General features: G+C 38.6%; 1 protein-coding gene and 1 pseudogene across 1 annotated transcript in view; both read right to left on the bottom strand.

Moving 5' to 3' along the window:
- LOC101279489 (N-alpha-acetyltransferase 11-like) overlaps window positions 1-16,023 on the bottom strand; it is a 233,057-nt gene that overhangs the window by 156,605 nt on the left and 60,429 nt on the right. The window lies entirely within an intron of this gene.
- LOC101279240 (transmembrane 9 superfamily member 2-like) overlaps window positions 1-16,023 on the bottom strand; it is a 98,544-nt pseudogene that overhangs the window by 43,198 nt on the left and 39,323 nt on the right.

Genomic DNA, 16,023 nt, shown 5'->3' with positions numbered 1-16,023 from the left:
TATTTGACTTTAAGACAAAAAGCATTATGAGAGGTAAAGAAGGACTTTTATAACAATAAAAGTATCAATCTATCAAGAATATATAACAATTGTAAACATATATGTACCTAACAGCAGAGCCCCAAAAATATATGAAGCAAAAACTGACAGAACTGAAGGAAGAAACAGACAATCCAACAATGATAGCTGGAGACTTGAATAAACACTTTCAATAATGGATAGAACAACTAGACAGAAGATCAACAAGAAAATGAAAGACTTTAACAACACTGTAAACCTCCTAGACATAACAGACATCTATAGAACACTCCACCCATTGACAGCAGAATACACATTCTTCTCAAGTGTACATGGAACGTTCTCCAGGATAGACCATATGTTAGTCCATAACACAAGTCTCAATAAATTTAACAGTTCTGAAATCACCCAAAGTCTAATGTAATTGAAAGGAATTAAAGAAGACCAAATAAATGAAAAGACATCCTGTATTCATGAATTGGAAGACTTAATATTGTTAAGATGGCAATATCCCCCAAATTGATCTACAGATTCCATGCAGTCTTATCAAAATCCCAGTCAGCTTTTTGAAGAAATTGAAAAGCCCTTCCTAAAACTCACATGGAAATGCAAAGTTCCAGAACAGCCAAAATAATCTTGAAAAAGAACAAAGCTGGAGGACTCCCACTTCCTAATTTCAAAATGTATTAAAAGCTACAGACTAAAATCAAGACTATGGGTGGGATTCCCTGGTGGTCCGGTGGTTAAGAATCCACCTTCCAATGCAGGGGACGCAGGTTCGATCGCTGGTTGGGGGACTAAAATCCCACATTCCGTGGGATCTATGCCCATGCGCTGCAACAACTGAGCCTGTGTGCCACAACTAGAGAGCCCACATGCCACAACTAGAGAGCCCATGTGCTCTGGAGCCCATGTGCCACAACTAGAGAGAAGCCCATGTGCCACAATGAAGAGCCTGCACACCACAACAAAAGACCCCGCATGCCACAACTAAGACCCAACACAGCCAAAAATAAATAAATAAATAAATAGATTAGAGATAATCTCAGAGATTACAAATACACAAAAAGGAGCAACAAACTTATAAAAAAAGGAAAAAAGGGGCTTCCCTGGTGGCGCAGTGGTTGGGAGTCCACCTGCCGATGCAGGGGACGTGGGTTCATGCACCAGTCCGGGAGGATCCCACGTGCCGCGGAGCGGCTGGGCCCGTGAGCCATGGCCGCTGAGCCTGCACGTCCAGAGCCTGTGCTTCGCGGCGGGAGAGGCCACGGCGGTGAGAGGCCCGCGTACCGCAAAAAAAAAAAAAAAAAGGAGAAAAGACTACGGGTACTGGTCTAAGGATAGACATATAGACTAATGGAATAGGAGTGAAAGTTCAGAAATAAACCCACAGATTTATGGACACTTCATTTTCAATAAGGGAATCAAGACAAATCAGTTGGAGCAGAAGAGTCTTTTCAACAAATAATGTCAGAACAACTGGATATCCATGTACAAAAGAATGAAGTTAGATCCATACCTCACACATATACAAAAATTAACTCAAAATGGATCAAAGACCTATATTTAAGATGTAAAACTAGAAGACTTTTATATGAAAACATAAGCATAAATTTTATTTTTCTTTTTTTGCGGTACACGGGCCTCTCACTGTTGTGGCCTCTCCTGTTGCGGAGCACAGGCTCCAGATGCGCAGGCTCAGCAGCCATGGCTCACAGGCCCAGCTGCTCCGCGGCACGTGGGATCTTCCCAGACCGGGGCACGAACCCGTGTCCCCTGCATCAGCAGGTGGACTCTCAACCACTGCACCACCATGTAAGCCCAAGCATAAATTTTAATGACCTTGGATTAGGCTTCTTAAATATGACACCTAAAGCACAAGCAACCAAAGAAAAAGTAAATAAAGTGAATGTCATAAAAATTTTAAAGTTTTGCACTTCAAAGAACACTATCAAGAAATTGAGATGACAATTCACAGAATGGAAGAAAATATTTACAAATCATATACCTGATAAGCAACTAGTAACCAAAATATATACAGAACTCTTACAATTCAACAATAAAAAGAAAAATAATCCAATTTAAAAACGGACAAAGGATTTGAATAGACATATTTCTAAAGAAGATATGCAAATGACCAATAAGCACATGAAAAGATGCTCAATATCATTAGTCATCAAAAAGTGTAAATTAAAACTACAATGAAAGATCACTTCATAATAATTAGGATGGCTATAAGCAAAAACAGTAACAAGTGTTGACGAGGGTGTAGAGAAATTGGAACCCTCATACATTGCTGGTGGGAATGTAAAATGGTACAACAACTTTTGAAAATAGTCTGGCGGTCTCTCAAAATAGTAAGCATAGTGACCATACGACCCAGTAATTCTACTCCCAGGTATATACCCAGTATCTACCCAGTAGAATTGGAAGCATATTTTCACTCAAAACATCACATACAAATGTTCATAGCAACACTATTCATATTATCCAAAAGGTGAAAACAGCCCAAATGACCATCAACTTATGAATAGGTAAACAAAAAGTGGTATATTGATACAATGGAATACTGTTCAATCATAAAAGGAATGAAGTAGTGATACATGCTATAACATGGATGAACCCTGAAAACATTATGCTAAGTGAAAGAAGTCAGACACAAGAGGCCACACTTTTTATGATTCCATTTATATGAAATGTCCAGAAGAGGCAAGTCCATAGAGACAGAAATTAGATTAGTAGATTGCCAGCTGAAAAATTCCAATGGCATTTTTCACAGAGATAGAAAGAGCAACCGTAAAATTTGTATGGAACTGCAAAAGACCCCGAATAGCCAAAGCAATCTTGAGAGAGAAGAGTAAAACTGGAGGCATCACATTTCCTGATTTCAAACTATACTACAAAGCTATGGTAATCAAAATAGTATGGTACTGATATAAAAATAGACACACAGACTAATAGAACAGGATTAAGAGCCCAGAAATAAATCCCTGCATATACTGTCAACTAGTATTTGACAAGGGAGCCAAGAAATTGATAAGTGCTGTTGAGAAACTGAATAACCACATTCAGAAGAATAAAATTGGATCCTTATCTTATACCACTCACAAAAATTAACTCAAAATGGATTAAAGACTTAAACATAAGACCTGAAACCATAAACTCCTAGAAGAAAACATAGGGTCAAAACTCCTTGACGTTGGTCTTCACACAATTTTTTGGATATGACACCAAAAGCACAAGCAACAAAAGCAAAACTTAAGAAGCAGAACTACATCTAACTAAAAACCTTCTGTACAGCAAAAGAAACAATCAATAAAATGGAAAGACAACTTACAGAACGTGAGAAAATATTTGCAAATCATATATGTGATAAGGAGTTAACATCCAAATTATATAAAGAACTCACACAACTCAATAGCAAAAAAACAATCTGGTTGACAAATAGGCAGAGGACCTGAATGCACACTTTTCCAAAGAAGACATACAGATGGCCAACAGACACATGAAAAGACGCTCAACATCACTAATCATCAGGGAAATGCAAATCAAAACCACAGTGAGATATCACCTCACACCTGTCAGAATGGCTATCACCAAAAACAAGAGATAAGAAGTGTTGGCGAGGATGTGGAAAGAAAGGAACCCTCGTGCACTCTTGATGGGAATCTAAATTGGTACAGGCACTAAGGAAAACAGTATGGAGGTTCACCAAAATTTTTAAAATAGAATTACCATATGATCCAGCCATCCCACTTCTGGGTATATATATAAAGGAAATGAAAACAGGATCTCAAAGGGATAGCTGCACTCTCATGTTCATTGCAGCATTATTCACAACCTACTCAAGGCCTCATTAATTAGAAAGGGGCAGAATTGGGAAATGGACCCCTATGTGTACAGAGCATAGGGTGTGTGTGTGTGTGTGTGTGTGTGTGTGTGTCTGACTCTAAAGCCTATGCCGGTAGCCTCTAATGCTACCTCTCCACTTCAAAATATGGTTATGAGTTGTTGTTATTGTTGTTTATAATTAAATTATTTAAAAATAGGTAATGCATGCATATGGTACACAATGTGAAAAGTAAAAAGAAACAGAGAAACAGTGAAAAATAAGTATAAAATAGTCTCCTTCTCACTCTTGTCCCCCAGCCACCCAGGAGACAACCACTGTTAACAGTTGCTTTTCAAATTAAAAAAAATTTTTATTTACACAAAAGTGGTTTGCCCCTGCATCATTTCATAGCCCATGTAACCCTGAGCCATGTTATTATGGATTCCTACTCTAATTTTTAAATTTTTCTGTGTAAAACATTCTTCAAAATTGATCCCATAGAAAACATGATAAAAACAGCTCATAGTGCATTGCAAATGCTAATGCTTTTCAGACATTAATTGTTCAGTTTAGCTAATCAAGCTTAGTGACATAGCATATTCTAATTCTTTTATATTTTCTATTTCAATGACGTAACTTCTTTTCACAATAAGATGGAACATCTGTCTGATGAAAAATGGGCCATTATTATTCATCTGAAGCCACGAAGGCAGTTTCAGGGGAGATTTACATTTATTTCCTCTACAGTGCCTAGCATAATGCATTAAATATAGTAAAAAACAAAAACAAGACAAAATTTTTTAAAAACACAATAAATATGTTGAATGAGTAACTAAATAATGAAGAGAATAGTACATGGTTTGTTGACTAGTTCTTGCCTGCAATATCCCTTGCATGACAATCCAGTATAATGACTTTAGCACAATGGCACTTTGTTGCCAAAGTTATTCAATTTCAGATTCATCTGAGTCTTGAACTTGAAGCAACAAATATCTGAAATATTGTCAAGGACATTGCTTTCTTACATAAATATATTAAAGCATTCACCTCAGGAAAGACCACCCATTCTAGTTCCCTTGAAAAGAGTTATAGAAAAAGCAGATGGCTGTATTCAAGGTGGTAAGGGGGAGGGGAGTGCATTGTCCTTATTTTAAATAAGTCAAAAACTGCGGTACATGTATTTGATGTGTAAACTTATAATGTTCAGTCTTTTCAATGATATTACCTTTTCCCTGGAGTTTAGGAAAAAACAAGCCACATGTAGATAAAAGATTATGAGCCTACTGAATATATCATCTATCACTGCATTGAATTGTTTATGGCATTATACTCAGTCACAGAGCATTTGTTCTCATTTTGTCACTAATTAGTATATAATATAACTGAATTTACTATGTATAAGTTTCATTATAGGACTTCCGCTATTGTGACACACTCTAGCATCAAGGACATGGGAATTTTACAACAAAAGAAAATTAAAGTACCACATAACAGTTAAGATATAATCCACTACTTTTTCCTTAAAAAAAAAAACTTGTCCTTCAGAACATATCAAGGAAAGAATTTTTTTTAATGGAACTTGCTATGGACTGAATTGTGTCCCCCAAAATTCATATGTTGAAACCCTAATCCCTAATGTGACAGTATTTGGAAATGGGGCCTTTAGGGAGTGATAAGGTTTACATGAGGTCATGAGGGTGCAGTCTTCATGATGGCATCAGTGCCCTTATAAGGAGAGACACCAAAGAGTTCTCTCTCTCTCTCTCTCTTTTCCCTTGCCACGTGAGGACACATCAAGAAGGCAGCTAGCAGCAACCAGGAAGAAAGTGCTCACCAGGACCCGACCCTGTTGATGCCCTGATCTTGGGCTTCCCAGTCTCCAGAACCGTGAGAAAATAAATGTCTGTTGTTTAAGCCACTCAGTCTATGGTATTTTGTTATGGCAGCCCAAGCTGACTAAGAAAAAACATATTAAAGAATTTGGAGATAAAACCTTAAGCAAGTCAGCACCTTATCAGTGAGGTATTATGGGAAGAGCACTGGACGGGATGTAAGGGGTGCGTTCGGTTATATACAGCCTGGGCTTCATGACTGACTTCTTGTGTGACCTTGAACATGCTGGTTCCACATCTCTATAATTAGGGGACTGGATGAGCTCCCATTATGGCCACTGTGCAGCACCACCCCGACTCTCACTCTGACCATGACTGTGCCTGGGGACTATAGTCACTAATGACACTGCAGTAACTAGGTGAGACATGAAGAAATAATCACTGAAGGCAAGGACGAAGAGAATAACACAATGTAGTGTATAAATTGCCACTCTAACATGATATATAAGGCAAGATGCATAACTGAGATGAGCATTTATGAAACCTGCTTCAAAAACAAAGATCAAAATGGAATACCGCAGCACCATCGCCATCTCTTTGTACTAGGGTTTAAGATGTACAGAAAGATGAAAAGAATGCAGATACACCAGAAAAAGAATGCTGAAGCCACAGAAAAAACAGTGGTCATTCAACTCCTTTCCACTCTTCATTATCGTGTAAAATGATTTTTCCAAGATAAAGTGTAAGAAAGGGGCTTCCCTGGTGGCACAGTGGTTAAGAATCTGCCTGCCAATGCAGGGGACACAGATTCGAGCCCTGGTCCAGGAAGATCCCACATGCTGTGGAGCAACTAAGTCCGTGTGCCACAACTATGGAGCCTGTGCTCTAGAGCCACAACTGCTGAAGCCCACGTGCCACAACTACTGAAGACCACATGCATAGAGCCCACGCTCTGCAACAAGAGAAGCCACCGCAATGAGAAGCCCATGCACCGCAACAAAGAGTAGCTCCCACTCACCACAACTAGAGAAAGCCTGTTTGCAGCAACGAAGACCCAACTCAGCCAAAAATAAATAAATAAATAAAGTTATTTAAAAAAAAAGTATAAGAAAGAGTATAATTGCGTAGAGAAAAGAGAATGTGAGATACCAACCCAGGACACAGTAGTGCCGTCAGCAAAAAATTTGTCTTCCACTTAATACCTCTAAATGCTGAGGAAGTAAAGGACAGAAGAATTACTGGAGCAACTGGATTTAGTCCACTTTACAAATACTTTATAGTAACTAACACACAACTACATTTTGCTAGGTCAGCTAAAATTCCCCATGCAATTTCTGAATTTTTAATTTTACAGCTTTTTAATTTCTACATTTAACACACCAACTTACTGGAATAATAACAGTTGCAATGCTTACTCATATACATCTTAGCAGATACATATCCAGCAGAGGTTCCCAGAAGGACCCATAACAGAATAGCACTGGTCATTAAAGCACCTCGATTGGCAGGGGAAAGGAAACCAAGACAGGCCAGAACTAAAGGCACAAAAGAGAAATATCAAACCAGTGACAATAATGGCCTCAAAAGCACATAGGACTTTATAATAAAGACAACCTTATGAAGATATTTTTATGAAACAGCATACAAGGAAATTCTCTGATGTTATTCTCTTAGCTAATTTTTTTGACAATTTTTTCTTAATGAAAAAGTCTGATTTTCCATACAAGGCAAATGATATGTTTTCAATTTAGCCTTTAATCTCACTGTTTAAATCAAAATTAAACAAAAGATCTTCCTCTTCCCTACTCCAGTAGTCACTGCATAAACAGCAAATCATTTTTCCCACAAAAATTTCCTTCTGTTTCCTTTTATTCAAGGTAAGGGGGAAAAAATCAAAGTGAGACTTGCTCTTAGGAAAATATAACCTTAAGAGCTAAATCTTGAAATTATCACTGACATCTGAAACAGCTAATAAGCCATTTATTTACAGCAGCTTTGTTTGTGAAAATCAGCACTCTGGTTATCAAAAACTGACAAACTCCATTTTTAGTTGCTAAATGAAGGCAGCCAGAGTTCCTCAGCCACTGTCAGCCTACTAACGATGCCATTGCGCTTATACATTTAAAGACCAGCACTCAGGCTTGCCATAGCATTTCAAAATGCTAGTCTTTGAATTATAACTCCCTGAGTTCATTTAAAATATGATTCTACCCACATGCTGATTTTCAAGAACGCATCTACCTTGAAAATCAAGGAACAAGTGTATTGGACATTACAATAAATTACTCAAAACTGAAGAAGCTATGAAAGTTCCTTGATATAGGAACATATTCAGACTCATATCCTTAATTTGAGAAGAAAGAAATATAAGTACTATAAAACACACATTTCCTTAAACTTTAGGGTAGAATTTTCAAAGTTCTTTTGTACACATGAATCAAAGTTTAACATGTTAGCAGCTCACTAAGAATGTTGAAGAAGACACATATTGATCTGAGATTACTCACATAAAGTAATAAATGTCATAATCAAAACTTGTGTTCTTGACCCAGGAAAACTGACAGCAACATTCCACTACTTGGAGGTCTGAATACATCCCCATGAACCAGCTTCCAACCAAATTCCTTCCGGGCATCTTCCTGCATATGAGAAAGTCTTTAATAAACACGGGAGTTACTAGGACAGAAAGTTACAAGAGCTCTGAAAGTTAGAGAAAAATGAATTTTCCTCTAGAGACAGACTAGCTGGAAACCAATGGCTCATTTTGGATACAGTAGGTCTCTGGCAGGTATGTGACTCTGCCATACAAATGAGCTATTCCCTTACCTTAAGTTTTGCATTGGAGGGAGTGTGTTAATTATATAAAGGACACAACTGGCTTGATTTTCATGAAGAAAGCAACACGATTTAACATACATGAAAGATTCAACCAAGGGACTTCCTGGTGGCACAGTGGTTAAGAATCCGCCTGTCAGTGCAGGGGACAAGGGTTCAATCCCTGGTCCGGGAAGATCCCACATGCTGCGGAGCAACTAAGCCCGTGTGCCACAACTACTGAAGCCTGCGTGCCTAGAGCCCGTGCTTCACAACAAGAGAAGCCACCACAGTGAGAAGCCCGCACACTGCAACAAAGACCAACGCAGCCAAAAATAAATAAATAAATTTTTAAAAAAAGATTCAACCAATTCTATAGAAATGAAACGTTCATCAATACACAAATGATTACAAGAGTCAAAACAGTATAAATCGATAAAACTAAATTTACCCTAAATTGTAGTATTTTGCAGTGTTTCGTATACTTATCTCATGCTGCAAATTAATGAAAATCTTAAATAATGATATTTTGAAAGGTCAGAAACATGAAAAGGAATATAACCAAAGAGTTGATAGCAAATAACTCTCTAATAAACTTACCTGTACTTTTTAAGAATCAACACAACACTCTGTACTTTGATTCAGCATAATATGCAAAATTACTAGACATCAAAATGCATTGTATTCAAGGTGTTATACTCTAAGTAGAAATATAACATTGAGAACTGGGCAAAGCAGGCACTCAAATATTTGCTGAATCAAATATGTACATTTTTACTTACGGGAAAACTCATCTAATTATATCTGATAATATCTTTATGGAGAGTCCTTAATATGATCATAGCCACCATTCCAGATAAGAAGACAGTAATAACAATGGAATTCATAATACTAGAAAACATAAAGAAGGAAAAAGAGAAGTTAAATCTCAAGTTTCTTATTTGAATACTAAAAAGAAAATGTGTGCACACGTAAAAGAAAGACATTCAAATTATCATTATGTCGATCAGTTTTCTAAGGTTAAATGTGGATCAAAGGCTGAATACATCAATATATTAAATGAACTTAAAGCTCTATCACAAGGAGCTTCCCTGATGGCGCAGTGGTTAAGAATCCGCCTGCCAGTGCAGGAGACATGGGTTCGAGCCCTGGTTCGGGAAGATTCCCACATGCCATGGAGCAACTAAGCCCATGCACCACAACTACTGAGCCTGTGCTCTAGAGCCCGTGAGTCACAACTACTGACGCCCGTGTGCCTAGAGCCCGTGCTCCGCAACAAGAGAAGCCACCGCAATGAGAAGCCTGCGCACCGCAACAAAGAGTAGCCCCTGCTCGCCGCAACCAGAGAAAGCCCGCGAACAGCAACGAAGACTCAACGCAGCCAAAAACAAATAAATAATTTTTTTTAAAACAAAACTCTATCAGGGCTTCCCTGGTGGCGCAGTGGTTGAGAGTCCGCCTGCCGATGCAGGGGACGCAGGTTCGTGCCCTGGTCCGGGAAGATCCCAAATGCCACGGAGCGGCTGGGCCCGTGAGCCATGGCCGCTGAGCCTGCGCGTCCGGAGCCTGTGCTCCGCAGCGGGAGAGGCCACAACAGTGAGAGGCCTGCGTACCGCAAAAAAAAAAAAAAAAAAAAATCAGTAGAAGCAACACTATTCTTAAGGTTATTTTAGAACTTTGTAAGAGTACATTCCCAAAAAGAAACAAGGGGAAATGAATAAGATCAGGAAGCCAGACGTAGTTCCAGAACATGAAACTGAGAATATAAGTTCAGGAATCAATGTTGAATTGATGACTGACTGACTGACTTCTTAGCTGATGGACTAAGGCTTTTAACTCTATCAAGTCTTTATCAAGCTTCGGGGTAAAGACCCCATGGACCACTTACCTACCATCTCTTACATACTGTTTCCAAAACTGAATCTTAAAATCTATGCCCAAATCAAAATCAAGACCTTCTGCCATCCCACTGCCCAGACAAATCCAGACACATCAAAAAAGTTTCACCAGAATCTATGAAAAGGCCAGCACTGTTTTAGAAAAATGCCATTAAGATAATGTCTAAAATATCTGTTAAATGTCATAAGCAAATTAGCTTGAGACAGAAACTAAAGTACATTTATTGTTACATTATAAATATTAATACTACTAGAGATTAGCCCCACAATCTATCTGGATGCCCTTCGCTTTCACAACCCCTTTAAAGAAAGCATTTAAATAAATTTTATCCAGGGACTTCCCTGGTGGTCCAGCAGTAAAGAATCCGCCTTACAATGCAGGGGATGTGGGTTCCATCCCTGGTCAGGGAACTAAGATCCCACATGTCGTGGAGCAACTAAGCCCACGTACCACAACTACTGAGCTCGTGCGCCTCAACTAGAAAGCCTGTGTGCCTCAAACTACAGAGCCTACGCACTCTGGAGCCCATGCACCACAACTAAAGAAGAGAAAACCCACACGCCGCAACTAGACAGAAGACCACAACAAAAGATCCCGCATGCCACAATGAAGATCCCATGTGCCACAACCAAGACACAATGCAGCCAATAATAAATAAAATAAATGATAAGTAAATCTTTAAAGAAATAATAAGTAAATAAAGTTTATCTGAAGAGAGTTCTGGGTGGTGTGACAAAATGGGACCTGGACTATTGCCCAAACAGAAGATTTTCTAGAAAAGCTACAATATGATAATAATAATGAGGAGGAGAAGGAGGTAGAGGAAAAGGAAGAATAAGGATAGAAACAGGAGGAGAAGGGGGTGCTATTCTCACTTTAAAGGCAATAGCACTGTAAATCAACTATACTTCAATAAAATAATTTTTTTTAAAAATAAAGGCAATGGCATATAAGGAAAATCATCACCTCAGAAGACCATACTCATAGAATCACACCTTTCCTTACTTTCATCTTTACCTTTATAGTCTTCTTCCATCCAAAACTGGTTTATTATAGGATATGAGGATAACGGGAAAAAAATACTACATACACAGGTTCACCTATTTCTCGTCAGCTTCTCTGATCAGTCTCCTAAGTTACTAACTGAAGATCCTACTCTCGTCAGCGCTTTATGACAGCCCCAATCATCACGTTCTCAGTTGGTCCATCCTTCGATTTCATGTTGAAACTACTCCTTCCACAGTCATGAAGGACTCCTAACTCTGTGGTCTGTCCTGTTGAAGATTCCTGAGGAATCAAGTCCCTTCACTCTGAATCCACTAGAATATAAGCTTCCGGCGAGCAGAAGCCTGTTGGCCTTATGCACCGCCATGTCTGAGAGCCTCTCCTAGTGCTTGGCACCCTGATAGGGATGAAAAAGAATATGTGGAGAATGAATCCACCTTCACTCACAGACGTTATCTCAACACAGTCCTCTCGTCTATATGACCTGCCTTGACCACTTGCAATGTTTTGGTTTCTCAATCTTTTCATCTTTCTCTCCTCTCTTCCCAGTCTTTCATGACATCCTGACTTTCCTCCACCCCAGCTGGTTACTGCTTTCTCTTACACTCTAGTTTGCTCAGACTTTGACCCCACAAATGAAAGCGTCTCTCCTGTTTTCATTCCATCTTTTGCACAGTGTCCACTGCCACAGCCCTATCCTGCCTACTTCCCAGCATGGACTACTCTTTACGTGCAGACATCTTATCTCTAGGACATCTCAGCCTTCTCCTTCCCCTCAGCATAAACATTAGTATATTTAAAACAGATTTTCCTTTTTTCTTTCTCTTTGCATATGTGGAGAGGTGGGGGAGAGGAAGGAGAAGGGAAATTAGCCACAGAGAAGAAAAAATGTCACTCAAGATCATCTTGGATGGGGGTGGGGGGAGGGGAAACTGGATGAAGGTGGTCAAAAGGTACAAACTTGCAGTTATAAGATGAAGTACTAGGGATATAATGTACAACATGGTTAATATAATTAACACTGCTGTACGTTATGTATGAAAGTTGTTAAACAGTAAATCCTAAGAGTTTTCATCACGAGGAAAAAATCTTTTTCTATTTCTTTAATTTTGTATCTATAGGAGATGACAGATGTTCACTAAACTTACTGTGGTCATCAATGTAAGTCAAATCATACAGTACTTTAAACTCATACAGTACCGTATGTCAATTATATCTCAATAAAACTAAAAGGAAAAAAAGATCATCTCTGGTGACAAAATAATTTTTAAAATACATATATGTATGTATGTGTGTGTGCGTTTGTATACATTTCCTACCAGGAAGCTACTTATTCTTTATTTCATAAAGTGCTTACCTAAACCACTGAATGCTGGTATGAGACATGGACTCCAAAATATAATCCCATCTAGAACCCCACTTGATATGTTTGTTTTCCTAAAAACAAAAACACAAAATCACATGACCAAACTTTAACTGACTTTTTACTGGTTATAATCCTAAAACAGACAGAAAGTTATTGTGCCTGTACTTTCTCTATTTCTTTACTGCTAACTTCATGGAATCATGCAATCTAGCCTGATATTTTTATCATTTTTTTATTTACTGATATTCTACCTCATTTCAGAAAGGGACTAGGAAAAAAATAATTTTAGCTTACTGCTGTTCACCAGAAATAGCACCTTTTCGCTACTATTTTTCTATAACCCTAAATCCACCCCATACTTCATTTCCTTTTGTCCAGACCACATTTTCATCTTAATTGCAACTTCATACCATGCTTACAAAGGTATACGTAATGTCACTGTACTTTTGTTTGTAAATTTAAAAACGTAGAAACAACCAAAAAATCCCATCAGAATGGGAATAAATAAACTGTGGTAATCCATGCTAAGGAATACTACGTAACCATTAAAAGGTATGATGTGCATCTATAAGTGACAATATGTCTATGAAATAGCATTAAGCGAAAAAAGAAAGGTGAAAAGTATATGGTAAGACTAGTTATGTACAGCAAGATTCCATTCCCCCCACAAAATTATATTCATATTTTGTAGATGCAGACATTTTTCTGGAAGAAAAAATAATGGTTATACTTTTGGAGCGAGAGACTAGAAATTGGGGGGAGGGTACTAAAGGAAGGGAGAATTTTACTTATACATTTTCTATATGGTTTGCAGTCTTCACCACATACAAGTATTATCAATATTATTATTTAAATTGAACTCAACATTTGAACTAAAAGACAACTTGCATCACTGCAACACACAAAATCCACCTCCTGCAAATAGGTTTATTATTAGGGTATTTTGTTTAATTAGAAAACAGTATTCAATTTCAGTCATTATTTCTTATAGAATATTTTAATATTTTACATTTTTGTATGTTAAGCATTTTGAAATATTTTAGCAATGAATTTATAAAAGTTGTTTTAATACTGTAGTGCTCAGTACAGAACAAAACACAAGAAAATATAATCACCAGCTGTTTCTGCTGGTGTGCAGTCAAACTCAACCTTTCAATAGCTTTCTTATAAAATATCCCCAATAAATGATCTTAAATGATAATCCCCAGTAAACATTTAAACCATTAATGCAGTATTATTACCCCTTAAATTAATGGCATGCTCTTAGAAAAAGGAAAACACTGGTACAAGTTTACCAAGTTATGTTTGAAATGACTTATTATTTAAAATTAGGTATCTTTAAGTGTTTTTTCTGAAGTTTGGGGGTGGGTATGAAGCAAGCCAATATACACTGCTTTAAAAAAAACTGAAATGATGGGTTTTAATTGAACAATGGATTTTAGTTGACACCTGATGACCTGGTGATCATGGTTAACATTATCCATGAAAGGTCAGGTTGACATTATGTGTCTACTGATGTGAGCTATCACTTTTGTGGTCTTCCTGTCGAGAATCCATGGCCTGAGCCTGGTCATGAAGAACCATCAGACAGACCCAGGTTGATGGTCATCCTACAGACTGTAAGGTCTGTACTCTTCAAAAATTTTAAGAGGGACTTCCCTGGTGGCGCAGTGGTTAAGAATCTGCCTGCCAATGCAGGGGACACGAGTTTGAGCCCTGGTCCGGGAAGATCCCACATGCCGTGGAGCAACTAAGCCCGTGCACCACACTACTGAGCCTACGCTCTAGAGCCCGTGAGCCACAACTACTGAGTCCACGTGCCACAGCTACTGAAGCCTGTGCTCTAGAGCCCTTGAGCCACAACTACTGAGCCTTCGTGCCACAACTACTGAGCCTTCGTGCCACAACTACTGAAGCCTGTGCGCCTAGAGCCTGTGCTCCGCAACAAGAGAAGCCACGACAATGAGAAGTCCGCACACCGCAACGATGAGTAGCCTCCTTTCGCCACAACTAGAGAAAGCCCACACACAGCAATGAAGATCCAACACAGCCAAAAATAAATAAATAAAAAATAAATAATTTTTTAAAAAAATTTCAAGAATATGAAACACAAGAAAAGACTAAAGAACTGGCCCAGTTTGGAGGAGATCAAAAACTAAACATAACATGTAATCCTGGATAGGATAGTGAACCAGAAAGGAGAAAAGTGACATTGTTGGCCAGCTGGTGAAATCTGAATGGATGAATGTGAATCAGATGGTAATGTAATGCCAATATTGATTCCTGGTTTGCACGGTTGTATGCTAGTTATATAGGAGGGTGACCTTGTTTTAGGGAAAGATACTCTGGAGGGTATAGGGGTAATGAGACAACATCTAGCTCTCAAAAGATTCACAGAAAGACTAATGATAATGGACACACACAAAGAAGAGTGAACAATGGAGCAAATGAAGTAAAATGTTAACAATTGGGATGTCTGGTTAACAGAACTACGGGAGTTCTTTGTGTTATTCTAGCAATTTTTCTGTAGTATGAAATTGTTTTGAAATAAACTATTTTTTTAAAACCTATAAGAAACTCTGAATTTATAGAACTGACAAATCCAGGGATAAATACTCATTGTATGAAAGGATTCATCTTAGCCATTTTATTAAAATATTGTTCCTATACTAAAATGTGACTTAATTTTTCAAAATTTGAATTGCATGCATCTCTTCACCAGACTGTCCATCACCGTAAGCAAGTAAACTCATATTAAGCCTTTTAAAAAGGAGTGAAGGGGCTTCCCTGGTGGCACAGTAGTTAACAATCCGCCTGCCAATTCAGGGGACACGGTTCGAGCCCTGGTCCGGGAAGATCCCACATGCTGCGAAGCAGCTAAGCCCGTGCACCACAACTACTGAGCCTGCATTCTAGAGCCCAGAAGCCACAACTACTGAGCCCATGCGCCACAACTAATGAAGCTCGCGCGCCTAGAGCCTGTGCTCCACAACAAGAGAAGCCACCGCAATGAGAAGCCTGCACACCACAACGAAGAGTAGCCCCCACTCACCGCCAACCAGAGAAAGCCCACACGGAGCAACGAAGACCCAACACAGCCAAATAAATAAATAAATAAATAAATAAAATTTTAAAAATATACATGTGTTTAATAAAAATTAAAAGAAAAAGAATCCACCTGCCAATGCAGGGGACATGGGTTCGAGCCCTGGTCCGGGAAGATCCCACAGGCCGTGGAGAAGCTGAGCCCATGTACC

Source organism: Orcinus orca, chromosome X, assembly GCF_937001465.1.
Source record: "Orcinus orca chromosome X, mOrcOrc1.1, whole genome shotgun sequence".
NCBI lineage: Eukaryota > Metazoa > Chordata > Mammalia > Artiodactyla > Delphinidae > Orcinus > Orcinus orca.
Note: the sequence above shows the minus strand (reverse complement) of the source record. Positions and strands in the feature narration are given on the sequence as shown.